Below are 20094 nucleotides of genomic sequence, written 5' to 3' on the forward strand. Positions count from 1 at the left end.
TCCCCTTATGTTCGATATTTAACTTACCGGCCTGTTTAAAGACCCAACAATTTCTGTTGGAATGATTAGCAGGCTTGTCAGGGGTGCCATGAATCTGGCAAGGCCGATCGAGTATTTTGTCCAAACTGGATGGACCATCCTTGTTTCCTTTAAATGGCTTCTTCCGTTGACCGGATTTAGAGCCACTAAACCCGGCGTTAACCGCCATGTCTTCGGTATCTTCATTGTTGCTTCGACGCTTGTGCTTGTTGCATCGTGGCTGACCGTTGCCGTCACTGGCTTCGGAGGTGCCAGGGTCGCTGGTACTGTTGCTTCTACGAGCTAACCAGCTATCTTTTCCCGCGCAAAAGCGGGTCATGAGTGCGGTAAGAACTGCCATGGACTTCGGTTTTTCCTGGCCGAGGTGTCGAGAAAGCCATTCGTCACGGACGCTATGTTTAAAGGCCGCGAGGGCTTCGGCATCTGGACAGTCGACGATTTGGTTCTTTTTAATTAAGAACCTAGTCCAGAGTTTGCGGGCTGACTCTCCGCGTTGCTGGACTATATGGCTGAGATCATCAGCATCCGGAGGCTGGACATAGGTGCCTTGGAAGTTGTCTCAAAAGGCGTCCTCCAAATCTTCCCAGCTACCAATGGAGTTCTGTGGGAGGCTGTTTAACTAGTGATGTGCTGGTCCTTTCAGCTTTAAGGGGAGGTATTTGATGGCGTGGAGATCGTCACCGCAAGCCATATGAATATGGAGAAGGAAATCCTCAATCCATACCGCGGGATCTGTCGTGCCATCGTATGATTCAATGTTTACGGGTTTAAACCCTTCTGGAAACTGGTGTTGCATTACCTCATCGGTAAAGCATAAGGGGTATGTGGCGCCTCTGTGTCAGGCAACGTCACGACGGAGTTCGGATGACATCCGTGTTCGGTTTTCAGCCCGGGTGAGGTTGTGCCTATCGCGCCAGGCTTGATGGACGTCTTCTCGCGTTGGGGCTCGCCCCCTTGATCCATAGATTGATCAGGCTTGGTCTGCTCTATTATCCAGGTCCTGTCGTATGTCGTAGGTGTATCCTGGAGCCACTGCCTCTTTGCCTCTATGGCGAGGTGGTGCGGGTTGGTGTTCGGCGTAGGTAGCCGCTTTATCTCGCCCACGTGGTGGTCGGTCTGGTTAATTGGCGCGGTCATATCTTGACGGTATTGGCTCAAGGGCCTCGTCGTCGAATTGTGGCAATAGCCGCCGCTTTGGATAGCTCTTTGTTGGGCTTTGAAGGCCATATTCTTCGGCTGCTAGGACCTGGGTCCATCTGTCGTTGAGTGTATCCTGTTCGGCTTGGAGCTATTGCTGCTTCTTTTTTAGGCTTCTCGCAGTGGCGATTAGCTGGCGCTTAAAGCGCTTCTGCTCGAGGGGTTCCTCTGGCACGATGAAATCTTCGTTGCCGAGGCTGACATCATCCTTGGAGATCGGTAGATAGTTGCTATCTTCTGAATCCTCATTCCCGATCTGCTCGTCGGAGTTAACTTGCCCCTCCTCCCGTTCGTCTTGTTCGGACATAGGCTCAACAGGGTCTTCGGCATTGTCCGGAGTGTTATCATCTCCGGTGCCGGTATTACTTTCCTTTCCGCGACGTGATTTTGAGCGGCGTTGCTGACGTCGATGTTTCGATGGTGCATCCGCGGGTTTATCCTCGATCGAATCTTTCCTGCCTTCGTCGTCCTCCTCCTTGGGTGTATCCACCATATACACGTCACATGTGGAGGTAGTCGTCCAGCGCCTGGTGAATGGCGGGTCTTGGCCTTGTTTGTCTCCGGCATCGTCGTCCATGCCGTCGATGTCTTCGGAGGCGTAATCCAGCATGTCGGTTAAGTCTTCGACAGTGGCTATGAAGTGGGTGGCGGGTGGGACGTAAAATTCCCGGCTCTCAGCGCCTAATCCGGGCTGGGCGTAGTTCGGAGGTGATTCCTCTGTGATGGCGAGGGATCGCATTAAGTCTAGAGCCTCGTTTAAGAGTGAGGATTGCACGGGGAAATGATAGTCCGCGGAGCTAGTTAGGACAAAAGCCTCCTGGCCATGCTCACTTGGCGTGGACCTCGAGAGTTCGGACCTAGCTTTCGGGGGCGAGTCCAGTTGGGGCCGCGAACCCTTCGAAGATGAAGTCTCCTCGGATATCAGCGACATAATTCAGGTTCCCAAAACTGATCTGATGACCAGGGGCATAGTTGTCGATCGGTTCGAGGTGGCCAATTAGGAAGAAGATCACAAGCGGGAGTCCCCTCTAGGAAGAAGTTGGCACGCAGAGCAAAACCGCCGAACACAAAAATTTGACCGGGGAGGAAAGTTTCCCCCGAAGCAGCATCGTTGTTGATGATTGAACGAGCCATCGAACCTTCTGTCGACGGCACAGCGGAACTCTCAATGAAAGCACCAATGTCGGTGTCAAAACCGGCTGATCTCGGGTAGGGGGTCCCGAACTGTGCATCTGATGATCGAGGGTAACAGGAGATAAAGGGGGCACGATGTTTACCCAGGTTCGGGCCCTCTTAATGGAGGTAATACCGTACTTCCTGCTTGATTGACTTTGATGAGTATAGGGGTTACAAGAGTCAATCTACCTCGAGATCGTAATGGCTAAACCCTAGATGTCTAGCCTATGTAAATTCTGATAGCCTCTACGGACTAAACCCTCTAGTTTATATAGACACCGGAGCGGCCTAGGGTTGTACAGAGTCGGTTTACAGAGAAAGGAAACTACACATCCGGACGCCAAGCTTGCCATCCACGCAAAGGAGAGTCCCATTCGGACACGGGGGGAAGGCCTTCTGCCTTGTATCTTCATGGCCCACCAGTCCGGCACATGTCACATAGCCCGGACACTCGAGGACCCCTTAATCCAGGACTCCCTCAGCTGGTAGTTCACGTAGTAACACTGATAGTTGTGATTCGGGCATGGCTCATGTTGATCCACAAGAGAGTTGTTTGTCGTCGTGACAAGCCTGTCATCCGACATGCTCCAATGTTAGTCCGGGATCAGGTATCTGAACTACATCTACAACTGCAATGGCACAAAGACTTGTAGATTCTTCGAATGAAAATAGCACCTTTCGCCAGGCTTGTGCAGACCTTTAGGAGAAGGGTGCTACTACAAGATAGCATTGTCAGTGTCAAAACCGGCGGATCTCGGGTAGGGGGTCCCGAACTGTGCGTCTAAGGCGGATGGTAACAGGAGGCGGGGGACACGATGTTTACCCAGGTTCGGGCCCTCTCGACGGAGGTAATACCCTACTTCCTGCTTGATTGATCTTGATTATATGAGTATTACAAGAGTTGATCTACCACGAGATCGTAGAGGCTAAACCCTAGAAGCTAGCCTATGGTATGATTGTTGTTGCCCTACGGACTAAACCCTCCGGTTTATATAGACACCGGAGGGGGCTAGGGTTACACAGAGTCGGTTACAAGGGAGGAGATCTACATATCCGTATTGCCAAGCTTGCCTTCCACGCCAAGGAGAGTCCCATCCGGACACGGGACGAAGTCTTCAATCTTATATCTTCATAGTCCAACAGTCCGGCTAAAGTATATAGTCTGGCTGTCCGAGGACCCCCTAATCCAGGACTCCCTCAGTAGCCCCTGAACTAGGCTTCAATGACGATGAGTCCGGCGCGCAGATTGTCTTCGGCATTGCAAGGCGGGTTCTTCCTCCGAATACTCCATAGAAGATTTTGAACACAAGGATAGTGTCCGGCTCTGCAAAACAAATTCCACATACCACCATAGAGAGAATAATATTTCCACAAATCTAATCTGCTGACACATTCTGCAGCATGGCATCATACCACGGCTCGGTCATTATTCGAACCGTTTTTCTCAACCAGCCACTACACATATTGCGAGGCGGTTTTCTTGGCACGTCTTGTCGAAGCAGAGATCGTGTCCCCTTATCATGGGATTCTCATCAATACGGGTGTGGGTAACCCAACCGTGCCATCAATTATGGCGCTTGGGGAACAAACGAGTTTACCAGGCAGGTGGGGAGGCGCATAGTTTCTTCCGCCCTTATAAACAGACAAGGATTCATCTTTTTCACCTACGCCCTCTTCCTCCTTGCTCATCCATTCCTGCGCACTCGAGCTCCAGCACCCAAGTTCGCATTTTCTCCTCAAACCACTCCAAGCATGTCCGGAGCGGGAGGCAAGTGGATGGTCTCCTCCGTTGCGGAGGAGGACATCACAAAGCTATGGGGAGCCGGATACCTGGCCGCGGATATCGCGCACCGGCTACCAGATGCGGGGCAGATCGTCCCTACTCCAGAACCCCATGAGAGGGTGGTATTTCTTACCCACTTCGTCCGCGGACTGGGATTTCCCCTCCACCCGTTTGTTCGTGGGTTCATGTTCTACTACGGGTTGTACTTTCACGATCTAGCCCCCAATTTCATCCTCAACATCTCGCCGTTTATCGTCGTGTGCGAGGCCTTCCTCCGCATCAAGCCCCACTTCGGCCTGTGGCTGAAGACCTTCAACGTTAAACCGAAGGTGGTGGTCGGCTAGCAAGCGGAGTGCGGAGGCGCCATGGTGGGCAAAATGCCCAACGTCATCTGGCTCGAAGGCTTCTATGTGGAGACCATAAAGGGGTGGCAATCGGGGTGGTTCTACATCACCGAGCCGCGCGACACCAACTGGGTGGCGGCCCCCGAATTTCGATCCGGAATCCCCATGCGGCTCACCTCCTGGAAAGAGAAGGGCCTATCCTGGGGTTCCTCGGTAGAGCTGACCGGACTCCAGATCTGCGTCAAAAACATGATGAGCAAGAAAATCAAGCTTGTCAACATGGTCCAAGTCATGCTCTTCCGCCGGATCCTCCCGTGTCAAAGACGGGCATTCAATTTGTGGGAGTTCGACCCGGCCGAGCACCAGACGCTGTGAGAGCTCTTCGACACGACGCACAAGGACGTCTGGAAGGTCCTGTTCAAGGGCGCCGAGGTACCTTCTCCCCTTACCGAGAAACGCGGACTCAGCGCAAAGCGCCCTGCCAATCCGGTAAGTCTTTTATATCTCATAAGATGTTCTTTTCCCCAGTATAACCACGCGCGGGATCTAAGCCTCCACGCCATTTAATAGGACTGGGTAGCGACAGCGGAGCAGATCGATTGTCCAGCCCCCCTGCCCGAAGATCCGGCAGATACTCTCCTAACGGAGATGCTGGTTCCGGCGCCTTATGAGGTGTCGGAGAAGAAGGCCAAGAAGAAGGCCACGGGGACCAGGAAGGGTCTCCGGCGCAAGGTTATATCGGACTCATCGTCCACAAACACCGAGGCGCACTCCTCCCACGAAAACGAGAAGGAGGAAGAGGAAAGTTCTCCCCCCCTAGCCCGGGGGGACAGGAAAAGGAAGGCCGCCCCATCAGGGGAGGCCGAAGGGTCCAAGAAGGGAAGGACCCTCCTCCCGGACTGCTCCACGACGGCCACTTTCAGCGACGAGGAGTGGTTACCCAGGGACAAGCCCCTGGGCGAAGTCGTGAGTATCCGGATACCATAATAATTCTTGGTACGTCTTATTGTACTGTTTCTCATCACGCCGCGCATGATTATGCAGTCCATCCCGGGCCCATATCGACGTATCTTCGTCGGATGATTCTTTGGACCCGTCAGATATGAACAGTGATTCACTCCCGACCGCTTCCTCCCCCCGCCCTACGGACGACGCCGAGGTGTTTTCTCAAAGGGAACTGAACCAAGGGGAGACAGTTCCGGAGGCGCCCCAAGGCGACATTCCAGGCACTGGGCGCACGAGGGGCAAGACCCCCCTGGGCCCTAACACCGGGGGCAGCAAGTCTAGCCCTAAGCCGAATACGGCGCCGGAACCTCCAGTGGTTCCGGATTCTGTCAAGCGACCCCTCGCTAAGGGGGGCAAGCCGTCTGTGTCGATGGCCTCTGTCCATCCAGAGGCATGGGACAACTTGCTGGAAGTGCTTCACGGCGCTTCCATTGACGAAGAGCACCGCACTATTATGAGTGCGGTAGTCAAGAAGGTTTAGTCCGCGAAGAGCGAACTGACTGAAGCCTGTGCCAGCCTCCTAACCGGCTTTGAGGTAAGTAATCAAATTGTAAGAAAATGTTACAGTGTAGACAGTAGCCCCTGATGCTCTATTTGGCATTCGCGAAGAAAGGCCGAATAGAGGATCAAATAACAATCGCAGGAGTCTAATCATAATGTGTCTATGTGAATAAGCAGGCTTCACTGCTGGCCGCCGCCGCTCGTAATGCGGAGGTCGCCGCATTGAAGCGGGACCTTGAGCGATCCAAGGAAGAGCTCGGCCTTACCAAGAGGTAGCTCGAAGAGAACAAAGGTAAGTGACACCCCGTCTGAGTATTGATAAAGAAAAAATGGGTTTTGGAATAATAGGATCGTCATGAATTTTGCTAGGGGCCACGACCGAAGTGGCGGCCCTGCAGAAGGCGCTATCCGAGGCCGAAGACAAAGCGGCCAAGGAGCGCATCGAGCGAGAGAAGCAAGAAGCCCGAGTAGGCGAGGTGCAGCAAGCGCTCCAGGCTCTCGTCAAGAAACACGAGTCCCTGGAGCTTGACTCTAAGACGCAAGGGTCCGAGCTTACGAAGGCCGTCGAAAGCGCACAACATGCCAAGGCCGAAGCCCAAAAGTCCCTCCAGGAAATTGAGGCGGTTAAGAAGATAGCGGCGGGTAAGGCATTCATTATGCAAAGCAAGCATGTGAAGGAAACTCTCTTTTTACTTACCCGAGTTCGGAGCTCTCCAGGAGCGTTCGCAGATCTACCTCGCAGTGTGTCAGATGCCGCGGAGTTCTACCGGGCTGAGGAGGGGAGCTCGACGGAGAAGTTGTTCTGGTCTCAGTATACTGGGACCGAACACCCAATGCCCTGTTGGAAATATGCCCTAGAGGCAATAATAAATGGTTATTATTATATTTCTTTGTTCATGGTAATTGTCTATTGTTCATGCTATAATTGTATTGTCCAGAAATCGTAATACATGTGTGAATACATAGACCACAACGTGTCCCTAGTAAGCCTCTAGTTGACTAGCTCGTTGATCAACAGATAGTCATGGTTTCCTGACTATGGACATTGGATGTCATTGATAACGGGATCACATCATTAGGAGAATGATGTGATGGACAAGACCCAATCCTAAGCATAGCATAAAAGATCGTGTAGTTTCGTTTGCTAGAGCTTTTCCAATGTCAAGTATCTTTTCCTTAGACCATGAGATCGTGCAACTCCCGGATACCGTAGGAGTGCTTTGGGTGTGCCAAACGTCACAACGTAACTGGGTGACTATAAAGGTGCACTACGGGTATCTCCGAAAGTGTCTGTTGGGTTGGCACGGATCGAGACTGGGATTTGTCACTCCGTGTGACGGAGAGGTATCTCTGGGCCCACTCGGTAATGCATCATCATAATGAGCTCTATGTGACTAAGGCGTTAGTCACGGGATCATGCATTGCGGTACGAGTAAAGAGACTTGCCGGTAACGAGATTGAACAAGGTATTGGGATACCGACGATCGAATCTCGGGCAAGTAACATACCGATTGACAAAGGGAATTGTATACGGGATTGATTGAATCCTCGACATCGTGGTTCATCCGATGAGATCATCGTGGAACATGTGGGAGCCAACATGGGTATCCAGATCCCGCTGTTGGTTATTGACCGGAGAGGCGTCTCGGTCATGTCTGCATGTCTCCCGAACCCGTAGGGTCTACACACTTAAGGTTCGGTGACGCTAGGGTTGTAGAGATATGTGTATGCGGAAACCCGAAAGTTGTTCGGAGTCCCGGATGAGATCCCGGACGTCACGAGGAGTTCCGGAATGGTCCGGAGGTGAAGAATTATATATAGGAAGTCAAGTTTCGGCCATCGGGAAAGTTTCGGGGGTTACCGGTATTGTACCGGGACCACCGGAAGGGTCCCGGGGGTCCACCGGGTGGGGCCACCTATCCCGGAGGGCCCCGTGGGCTGAAGTGGGAAGGGAACCAGCCCCTAGTGGGCTGGGCGCCCCCCATGGGCCTCCCCCCTGCGCCTAGGGTTGGACACCCTAGGGTGGGGGGCGCCCCACTTGCCTTGGGGGGCAAGCCACCCCCCTTGGCCGCCCCCCCCCCCCTCCAGATGGATCTTGGCCGGCGGCCCCCCCTCCCAGGGGGCCTATATAAAGGGGGGAGGGAGGGCAGCAAGATTACAGCCTTGGGCGCCTCCCTCCTCCCCTGCTACACCTCTCCCTCTCGCAGAAGCTCGGCGAAGCCCTGCCGAGACCCGCTACATCCACCACCACGCCGTCGTGCTGCTGGATCTCCATCAACCTCTCCTTCCCCTTGCTGGATCAAGAAGGAGGAGACGTCGCTGCACCGTACGTGTGTTGAACATGGAGGTGCCGTCCGTTCGGCACTCGGTCATCGGTGATTTGAATCACGGCGAGTACGACTCCGTCATCCACGTTCATTGGAACGCTTCCGCTCGCGATCTACAAGGGTATGTAGATGCACTCCTTTCCCCTCGTTGCTAGTATACTCCATAGATGCATCTTGGTGAGCGTAGGAAAATTTTAAAATTATGCTACGATTCCCAACAGTGGCATCATGAGCCAGGCCTATGCGTAGTTACTATGCACGAGTAGAACACAAAGAAGTTGTGGGCGTTGATGTTGCCAATTCTTCTTGCCGCTACTAGTCGTTTCTTGTTTCGGCGGCATTGTAGGATGAAGCGGCCCGGACCGACCTTACACGTACGCTTACGTGAGACAGGTTCCACCGACTGACATGCACTAGTTGCATAAGGTGGCTAGCGGGTGTCTGTCTCTCCTACTTTAGTCGGAACGGATTCGATGAAAAGGGTCCTTATGAAGGGTAAATAGAAATTGGCAAATCACGTTGTGGTCATACGTAGGTAAGAAACGTTCTTGCTAGAAACCTACAAACCACGTAAAAACTTGCAACAACAATTAGAGGACGTCTAACTTGTTTTTGCAGCATGTGCTATGTGATGTGATATGGCCAGAAGATGTGATGAATGATATATGTGATGTATGAGATTGATCATATTCTTGTAATAGGAATCACGACTTGCATGTCGATGAGTATGACAACCGGCAGGAGCCATAGGAGTTGTCTTTATTATTTTGTATGACCTGCGTGTCATTGAATAACGCCATGTAAATTACTTTACTTTGTTGCTAAACGCGTTAGCCATAGAAGTAGAAGTAATCGTTGGCGTGACGACTTCATGAAGACACAATGATGGAGATCATGATGATGGAGATCATGGTGTCATGCCGGTGACGAAGATGATCATGGTGCCCCGAAGATGGAGATCAAAGGAGCATAATGATATTGGCCATATCATGTCACTATTTGATTGCATGTGATGTTTATCATGTTTTGCATCTTATTTGCTTAGAACGACGGTAGTAAGTAAGATGATCCCTTATGATAATTTCAAGAAAGTGTTCACCCTAACTGTGCACCGTTGCGAAGGTTCGTTGTTTCGAAGCACCACGTGATGATCGGGTGTGATAGATTCTAACGTTCGCATACAACGGGTGTTGACGAGCCTAGCATGTACAGACATGGCCTCGGAACACACGCAATACACTTAGGTTGACTTGACGAGCCTAGCATGTACAGACATGGCCTCGGAACACGGAGGACCGAAAGGTCGAGCATGAGTCGTATAGAAGATACGATCAACATGGAGATGTTCACCGATCTTGACTAGTCCGTCTCACGTGATGATCGGACACGGCCTAGTTAACTCGGATCATGTTTCACTTAGATGACTAGAGGGATGTCTATCTGAGTGGGAGTTCATTGAGTAATTTGATTAATGAACTTAATTATCATGAACTTAGTCTAAAATCTTTACACTATGTCTTGTAGATCTAATGGCCAACGTTGTCCTCAATTTCAACGCGTTCCTAGAGAAAACCAAGCTGAAAGATGATGGCAGCAACTATACGGACTGGGTCCGGAACCTGAGGATCATCCTCATAGTAGCCAAGAAAGATTATGTCTTAGAAGCACCGCTAGGTGAAGCACCAATCCCAGAGAACCAAGACGTTATGAACGCTTGGCAGCAGCGTGCTGATGATTACTCCCTCGTTCAGTGCGGCATGCTTTACAGCTTAGAACCGGGTCTCCAAAAGCGTTTTGAGAAACATGGAGCATATGAGATGTTCGAGGAGCTGAAAATGGTTTTCCAAGCTCATGCCCGGGTCGAGAGATATGATGTCTCCGACAAGTTCTTCAGCTGTAAAATGGAGGAGAATAGTTCTGTTAGTGAGCACATACTCAGAATGTCTGGGTTGCACAACCGCTTGACTCAGCTGGGAGTTAATCTCCCGGATGACGCGGTCATTGACAGAATCCTCCAGTCGCTTCCACCAAGCTACAAGAGCTTTGTGATGAACTTCAATATGCAGGGGATGGAAAAGACCATTCCTGAGGTATATTCAATGCTGAAATCAGCGGAGGTGGAGATCAGAAAAGAACATCAAGTGTTGATGGTGAATAAAACCACTAAGTTCAAGAAGGGCAAGGGTAAGAAGAACTTCAAGAAGGACGGCAAGGGAGTTGCCGCGCCCGGTAAGCCAGTTACTGGGAAGAAGTCGAAGAATGGACCCAAGCCTGAGACAGAGTGCTTTTATTGCAAGGGAAGTGGTCACTGGAAGCGGAACTGCCCCAAATACTTAGCGGACAAGAAGGCCGGCAACACCAAAGGTATATGTGATATACATGTAATTGATGTGTACCTTACCAGTACTCGTAGTAGCTCCTGGGTATTTGATACCGGTGCGGTTGCTCATATTTGTAACTCAAAACAGGAACTACGGAATAAACGGAGACTGGCGAAGGACGAGGTGACGATGCGCGTCGGGAATGGTTCCAAGGTCGATGTGATCGCCGTCGGCACGCTACCTCTGCATCTACCTACGGGATTAGTTTTAAACCTCAATAATTGTTATTTAGTGCCAGCTTTGAGCATGAACATTGTATCTGGATCTCGTTTAATTCGAGATGGCTACTCATTTAAATCCGAGAATAATGGTTGTTCTATTTATTTGAGAGATATGTTTTATGGTCATGCCCCGCTGGTTAATGGTTTATTCTTGATGAATCTCGAACGTGATGTTACACATATTCATAGTGTGAATACCAAAAGATGTAAAGTTGATAACGATAGTCCCACATACTTGTGGCACTGCCGCCTTGGTCACATTGGTGTCAAGCGCATGAAGAAGCTCCATGCAGATGGACTTTTGGAGTCTCTTGATTACGAATCATTTGACACGTGCGAACCATGCCTCATGGGTAAGATGACCAAGACTCCGTTCTCCGGAACAATGGAGCGAGCAACCAACTTATTGGAAATCATACATACCGATGTGTGCGGTCCAATGAGTGTTGAGGCTCGCGGAGGATATCGTTATGTTCTCACTCTCACTGATGACTTAAGTAGATATGGGTATGTCTACCTAATGAAACACAAGTCTGAAACCTTTGAAAAGTTCAAGGAATTTCAGAGTGAGGTTGAGAATCAACGTGACAGGAAAATAAAATTCTTACGATCAGATCGTGGTGGAGAATATTTAAGTCACGAATTTGGTACACACTTAAGGAAATGTGGAATAGTTTCACAACTCACGCCGCCTGGAACACCTCAGCGAAATGGTGTGTCCGAACGTCGTAATCGCACTCTATTGGATATGGTGCGATCTATGATGTCTCTTACCGATTTACCGCTCTCATTTTGGGGCTATGCTTTAGAGACTGCCGCATTCACTTTAAATAGGGCTCCGTCGAAATCCGTTGAGACGACACCGTATGAATTATGGTTTGGGAAGAAACCTAAGCTGTCGTTTCTAAAAGTTTGGGGATGCGATGCTTATGTCAAGAAACTTCAACCTGAAAAGCTCGAACCCAAGTCGGAAAAATGCGTCTTCATAGGATACCCTAAGGAAACCATTGGGTATACCTTCTACCTCAGATCCGAAGGCAAGATCTTCGTTGCCAAGAACGGGTCCTTTCTGGAGAAGGAGTTTCTCTCGAAAGAATTGAGTGGGAGGAAAGTGGAACTTGATGAGGTGATAGTCACCCCTTCCGAACCGGAAAGTAGCGCAGCGCGGGAAGATGTTCCTGTGGTGCCTACACCGACTGGGGAGGAAGTTAATGATGATGATCATGAAGCTTCGGATCAAGTTACTACTGAACTTCGTAGGTCCACAAGGACACGTTCCGCACCAGAGTGGTACGGCAACCCTGTCCTAGAAATCATGTTGTTAGACAACGGTGAACCTTCGAACTATGAAGAAGCGATGGCGGGCCCGGATTCCGACAAATGGCTAGAAGCCATGAAATCCGAGATAGGATCCATGTATGAAAACGAAGTATGGACTTTGACTGACTTGCCCGATGATCGGCGAGCCATAGAAAACAAATGGATCTTTAAGAAGAAGACAGACGCGGATGGTAATGTGACCATCTATAAGGCTCGACTTGTCGCTAAGGGTTATCGACAAGTTCAAGGGGTTGACTACGATGAGACTTTCTCACCCGTAGCGAAGCTGAAGTCCGTCCGAATCATGTTAGCAATTGCCGCATACTATGATTATGAGATATGGCAGATGGACGTCAAAACGGCATTCCTTAATGGCTTCCTTAAGGAAGAGTTGTATATGATGCAGCCGGAAGGTTTTGTCGATCCTAAGAATGCTAACAAAGTATGCAAGCTCCAGCGCTCAATCTATGGGCTGGTGCAAGCATCTCGGAGTTGGAACATTCGCTTTGATGAGATGATCAAAGCGTTTGGGTTTACACAGACTTATGGAGAAGCCTGTGTTTACAAGAAAGTGAGTGGGAGCTCTGTAGCATTTCTCTTATTATATGTGGATGACATATTATTGATGGGAAATGATATAGAATTCTTGGAAAGTATAAAGGCCTATTTGAATAAGTGTTTTTCAATGAAGGACCTTGGAGAAGCTGCTTATATATTAGGCATCAAGATCTATAGAGATAGATCAAGACGCCTCATTGGTCTTTCACAGAGTACATACCTTGACAAGATATTGAAGAAGTTCAATATGGATCAGTCCAAGAAGGGGTTCTTGCCTGTATTGCAAGGTGTGCAATTGAGCACGGCTCAATGCCCGACCACGGCAGAAGATAGAGAAAAGATGAGTGTCATCCCCTATGCCTCGGCCATAGGGTCTATTATGTATGCCATGCTGTGTACCAGACCTGATGTAAACCTTGCCGTAAGTTTGGTAGGAAGGTACCAAAGTAATCCCGGCATGGAACACTGGACAGCGGTCAAGAATATCCTGAAGTACCTGAAGAGGACTAAGGATATGTTTCTCGTTTATGGAGGTGACGAAGAGCTCGTCGTAAAGGGTTACGTCGACGCTAGCTTCGACACAGATCTGGATGACTCGAAGTCACAAACCGGATACGTGTATATTTTGAATGGAGGAGCAGTAAGCTGGTGCAGTTGCAAGCAAAGCGTCGTGGCGGGATCTACATGTGAAGCGGAGTACATGGCAGCCTCGGAGGCAGCGCAGGAAGCAGTCTGGATGAAGGAGTTCATTACCGACCTAGGGGTGATTCCCAATGCGTCGGGCCCGATGACTCTCTTCTGTGACAACACTGGAGCTATTGCTCTTGCGAAGGAGCCCAGGTTTCACAGGAAGACCAGGCATATCAAGCGTCGCTTCAACTCCATTCGTGAAAGTGTTCAAAATGGAGACATAGATATTTGTAAAGTACATACGGACCTGAATGTAGCAGATCCGTTGACTAAACCTCTCCCTAGAGAAAAACATGATCAACACCAGGACGCAATGGGTGTTCGATTCATCACAATGTAACTAGATTATTGACTCTAGTGCAAGTGGGAGACTGTTGGAAATATGCCCTAGAGGCAATAATAAATGGTTATTATTATATTTCTTTGTTCATGGTAATTGTCTATTGTTCATGCTATAATTGTATTGTCCAGAAATCGTAATACATGTGTGAATACATAGACCACAACGTGTCCCTAGTAAGCCTCTAGTTGACTAGCTCGTTGATCAACAGATAGTCATGGTTTCCTGACTATGGACATTGGATGTCATTGATAACGGGATCACATCATTAGGAGAATGATGTGATGGACAAGACCCAATCCTAAGCATAGCATAAAAGATCGTGTAGTTTCGTTTGCTAGAGCTTTTCCAATGTCAAGTATCTTTTCCTTAGACCATGAGATCGTGCAACTCCCGGATACCGTAGGAGTGCTTTGGGTGTGCCAAACGTCACAACGTAACTGGGTGACTATAAAGGTGCACTACGGGTATCTCCGAACGTGTCTGTTGGGTTGGCACGGATCGAGACTGGGATTTGTCACTCCGTGTGACGGAGAGGTATCTTTGGGCCCACTCGGTAATGCATCATCATAATGAGCTCTATGTGACTAAGGCGTTAGTCACGGGATCATGCATTACGGTACGAGTAAAGAGACTTGCCGGTAACGAGATTGAACAAGGTATTGGGATACCGACGATCGAATCTCGGGCAAGTAACATACCGATTGACAAAGGGAATTGTATACGGGATTGATTGAATCCTCGACATCGTGGTTCATCCGATGAGATCATCGTGGAACATGTGGGAGCCAACATGGGTATCCAGATCCCGCTGTTGGTTATTGACCGGAGAGGCATCTTGGTCATGTCTGCATGTCTCCCGAACCCGTAGGGTCTACACACTTAAGGTTCGGTGACGCTAGGGTTGTAGAGATATGTGTATGCGGAAACCGGAAAGTTGTTCGGAGTCCCGGATGAGATCCTGGACGTCACGAGGAGTTCCGGAATGGTCCGGAGGTGAAGAATTATATATAGGAAGTCAAGTTTCGGCCATCGGGAAAGTTTCGGGGGTTACCGGTATTGTACCGGGACCACCGGAAGGGTCCCGGGGGTCCACTGGGTGGGGCCACCTATCCCGGAGGGCCCCGTGGGCTGAAGTGGGAAGGGAACCAGCCCCTAGTGGGCTAGGCGCCCCCCCATGGGCCTCCCCCCTGCGCCTATGGCTTTTGCCCGGGCGAAGGTGCACTGGGCGAAGCTGGACGCCGAAAAGCTGGTGAAGGAGGGGCCGCCGGAGGGCAAGGAGCATCGCCACCCCGAAAAGTATTATGATAGTGTCCTGAAGGGTGCTCGCCTTGTGGCGGAGGAATGTGCTAAGGATGTAATATTTGAATGAATGTACTCATGTGATCCTGTAATATGAAACGAGTTCATTTGCGCTATGCAACGCTTGTTAATTTAAAATATTACCTTCTGTGCGGCCGTTTATAAAATCTGAGAGTTGGCCAGTCGTCGGCTTCTGCCCCCATGTAACTAGTACTGAGGTGTTCGGGATAAACCTGAGCACTCTTTATCCCAATTTTGGGTCCTTCGAAGGAGGTGTTCAGCACAACGAACCAGGCAATCGGACTATAAAGCTTTATCACTCTCACTTAGCCATAGAAGTCTACAATTTTAAATTTTGGTGAAGCCCCTAGTATTCGGAAGGCCGAATTTGGGGCGCTATATACGCCTAAGTCGGGCAAGGCCGACTCCTCGCCCGAAGCGGAAAAAGTCTTTAAGGACTTGAGACCTCTCGAACAGCGACCAGCTCTCGCCTCATCATGACAGTCAGTTTTCGGCTTTCTCTACTAAGGTGCTCGTCCGGAAGAACCGGGACACAATCGCAGTAGTTCTCCCAGTGCTACCTTAGCCGATATTGCGGAACGTAAGGTACCAAAACATGGGAGCCGGGCAAACCCAACTATTGACCCAAGACATGATTCGGAGCTGATGCATATAATGCTATAAGTTTGGGGTGCCGCACTGTCGAAAGTGTTCGGACTTCTCACGCTGTGTTATGGGGTATACTGAAGCCCCTGGCGCACTGGTCGTACCAGCGCACTGGTCGTACCAGAATGTACGGGTGCAATTTGTCGTAAATAAGCAGACAAGGAAAAACAAGAAGAAAAAGAAAGGGGAATGCAATAATAGGCTAACGCTATGCATTGTTATTAAATAATACGTCAAAGCGTATGGATACAAGTAGTCCAATAAGCAAAAAATAGGACTATCTGACATGTCCTATCCAAGGGCAAGCTGCGTATGGGTATGTAAAACAGGTATATCGATCATTATCAGAGACCACCTAGGGATTCCCTTGTACGTCAGAGCGTCTTGCTTCCTTGGTATTTCCTTACCGCGATGGGTCCAGCTGCCGGAAAGGGCTTCCAGAGAGTAAGGTCCTGAAAGAGAGAAAATGATAAAGGTATACGGCCCCTGGGGCGGTTGAGCCGCATTGTGGGACGTGCCATAGCGGTGCCTCCGCCTATGCCCATGGTATCTTGAGTGCGTAATTATGTACGCGCGGCGCAAATTTCGCCACTTGACTGGGACTAGGACGGAGGCCGAATTGCTAGGCGAGCTCAAAACGTGCCTGGCGATCCTCCTGCGGGGTACTCCGGACTCGCTTGAAGGTGTCCGGGGTCTTTTTCGCCGAATTGGCGGTTTGCCTAATAAGGCTGCTTTGCGCTTCTGCTGTGAGGGCCGCAGTGTGGTCCTCCGTGCGGAGCGAGCGCTCTGTGTTTCCATTAACTATTATAACCCCGCGTGGTCCTGGCATTTTGAGTTTGAGGTATGCATAATGCGGTACCGCATTGAATCTGGCAAATGCGGTTCGTCCGAGCAGTGCGTGATAGCCGCTGCGAAAGGGGACGATATCGAAGATTAACTCCTCGCTTCGAAAGTTGTCCGGAGATCCGAAGACCACTTCCAGTGTGATTGAGCCCGTGCAACAGGCCTCTACACCTGGGATTACACCTTTAAAGGTGGTTTTGGTGGGCTTGATCCTCGAGGGGTCTATGCCCATTTTGCGCACTGTATCCCGATAGAGCAGGTTCAGGCTGCTACCACCGTCCATAAGGACTCGAGTGAGGTGAAATCCGTCGATGATGGGGTCAAGGACCAATGCGACAGATCCGCCATGACGGATACTAGTGGGGTGGTCCCTGCAATCGAAGGTGATCGGACAAGAGGACCATGGGTTGAACTTTGGGGCGACTGGCTCCATCGCATAGACGTCCCTTAGTGCACGCTTCCGTTCCCTCTTGGGAATATGGGTTACGTATATCATGTTCACCGTTTTCACTTGAGGAGGGAACCTCTTCTGTCCTCCTATGTTCGGCGGCCGAGGCTCCTCCTCATCGTCGCTATGCAGCCCCTTGTCCTTGTTTTCGGCATTCAACTTGTCGGCCTGCTTGAACACCCAGCATTCTCTGTTGGTGTGATTGGCTGGCTTATCGGGGGTGCCGTGAATTTGACACGAGCGATCGAGTATGCGGTCCAAACTGGACGGGCCCGGATTGCTTCTTTTGAACGGCTTTTTCCGCTGACCGGATTTAGAGCCACTGAATCCGGCATTGACTGCCGTGTCTTCGGCATTGTCGCCGTTGTTGCGGCGCTTGTGTCTGTTGCGACGTGGTCTGCCGTTAGTATCTTTGGCATCTGAATTGCCAGGATTTCTTGATGTGTTGTTGCTGCGAGCCAGCCAGCTGTCCTCGCCTGTGCAAAAGCGGGTCATGAGTGTCGTGAGGGCTGCCATGGACTTCGGCTTCTCTTGGCCGAGGTGTCGGGCGAGCCACTCGTCCCGGATGTTATGTTTAAATGCCGCTAAGGCCTCGGCATCCGGACAGTCAACAATTTGGTTCTTTTTAGTTAGGAACCGAGTCCAGAATTTTCTGGCCGATTCCCCAGGCTGTTGGGTTATGTGGCTCAAGTCATCAGCATCTGGTGGTCGCACATAAGTGCCCTGGAAGTTGTCAAGGAATGCATCTTCCAAATTCTCCCAACTGCCAATGGAGTTTGCTGGCAGGCTATTCAGCCAATGCCGAGCTGGCCCTTTGAGTTTTAGTGGGAGGTACTTGATGGCATGTAGATCGTCACCGCGGGCCATGTGGATGTGGAGGAGGAAATCCTTGATCCATACCGCGGGGTCTGTTGTGTCATCATATGACTCAATGTTCACGGGTTTGAATCCTTCTGGGAATTCATGATCCATTACTTCATCAGTGAAGCATAGGGGGTGTGCGGCGCCTCTGTGCCGGGCTATGTCACGACGCAGTTCATACGAGTCTTGTCTGCTGTATTCGGCCCGGCCGGATTTGCTTTTAGTGTATCCAGCGTGACGATCATCGTCACACGTTGGGGCGTGACCCCGTGATGATGATCGATCTTGTATGTCCTGCTTTGTTTTCCAATACGTCTCGCAGGTCCCGCGTGTTGCCCCGGGCCTTGGCATTTTTGTTTGAATGGCGGCGGGGTGCGGGCTGGACTTCGGGCTGATATGCCACTCTGTCTCGGCCACGAGGTGGCCGGTCAGCCTCATCATACACTAGTAATGTAGGTTTTAATGCTTCCTCCTCGAGTTGGGGTAGCAACCTGCGCTTTGGGTAACTCTTGGTTGGGCGTTCGAGTTCGTATTCCTCGGCCGCCAGGACCTCGGTCCATCTATCCGCTAGCAGGTCTTGGTCAGCTCGAAGCTGTTGTTGCTTTTTCTTCAGGCTGTTTGCTGTGGCTATAAGCCGGCGCTTGAAGCGCTCCTACTCGACGGGATCCTTAGGCACGATAAATTCGTCGTCGCCGAGGCTCACCTCGTCTTCGGAGAGAGGCATGTAATTGTCATCCTCTGATTCTCCGTCTGCTGCCTGTTCCAGAGGGCTAGCTTGTTCATCCTCCCGCTCGAGGTCTGGCTGGAGGGGATTTTCGTCGTCTTAGGCACTATCCGGAGCGTTATTGTCTCTTGTGCCGGTGTCGCTGCTTTTGCTATGGCGGGACTTAGAGCGGCGCCGCTGGCGTCGGTGCTTGGATTGCTTCTTGGAGGGATTATCCTCCGCTGTCTTATCGCCATCGCCTTCTTTGGGGGTGTCCACCATGTATATATCATATGATGAGGTGGCAGTCCAGCGCCCTATGGGCGGTGGTTCCTGTTCGTCTCCTGCATCGTTGTCCATATCGTCGATGTCTTCGGAGCCGAAATCGAGCATGTCGGTTAAATCGTCGACAATGGCTACTAAGTGGGTGGTGGGTGGGGAGCGAATTTCTTCGTCGTCCGCATCCCATTCTAGCCGGACATAGTTCGGCCAAGGGTCTCCTGACAAGGAGAGAGACCTCAATGAGTTTAGCACATCGCCCAGTGGTGAGTGCTGAAAGATATCCGCGGAGGAAAACTCCATAATCGGCGCCCAATCAGATTTGATAGGCATGGACGCAGGCGGTTCGGGGCCTGTGGCCGGGGACAAATCCGAGGATCCGGCGACGCAGGTCTCATAGGAGGTGAAGTCAGTATTCGGCTCTATCGCCACTGATTTTGTGGCCTCCGAGGCGGGGTCCATCCACCCGTCCTCGGACGGCGCAATCGACTCCGGATCTAGGGCCGGAGTAGCCACATGTGTGATCTCCCGAACACCGTCCGACGGTAGAGCTAAGTCGTGCTCGTCGTGACTGTGCGGCGCACCTGACATGGGATCGAATCCGTCAAAGATCAAGTCTCCGCGGATGTTGGCAGTGTAGTTTAAATTTCCAAACCTGACCTGACGGCCAGGGGCGTAGCTCTCGATTTGCTCCAGATGGCCAAGCGAGTTGGCCCGCAGTACGAAGCCGCCGAATACAAAGATCTGTCCGGGGAGGAAAACCCCACCCTGGATCGCATCGTTGCCGATGATCGAAGGAGCCATCAAGCCTTGTGGTGACGGCACAGTGGAACTCTCAATGAAAGCACCAATGTCGGTGTCAAAAATGGCGGATCTCGGGTAGGGGGTCCCGAACTGTGCGTCTAAGGCGGAATCTAACAGGAGGCGGGGGACACGATGTTTACCCAGGTTCGGGCCCTCTCGACGGAGGTAATACCCTACTTCCTGCTTGATTGATCTTGATGATATGAGTATTACAAGAGTTGATCTACCACGAGATCGTAGAGGCTAAACCCTAGAAGCTAGCCTATGGTATGATTGTTGTTGCCCTACGTACTAAACCCTCCGGTT

This window comes from Triticum aestivum, chromosome 6D (assembly GCF_018294505.1).
Source record: "Triticum aestivum cultivar Chinese Spring chromosome 6D, IWGSC CS RefSeq v2.1, whole genome shotgun sequence".
In the NCBI taxonomy this organism is placed as follows: domain Eukaryota; kingdom Viridiplantae; phylum Streptophyta; class Magnoliopsida; order Poales; family Poaceae; genus Triticum; species Triticum aestivum.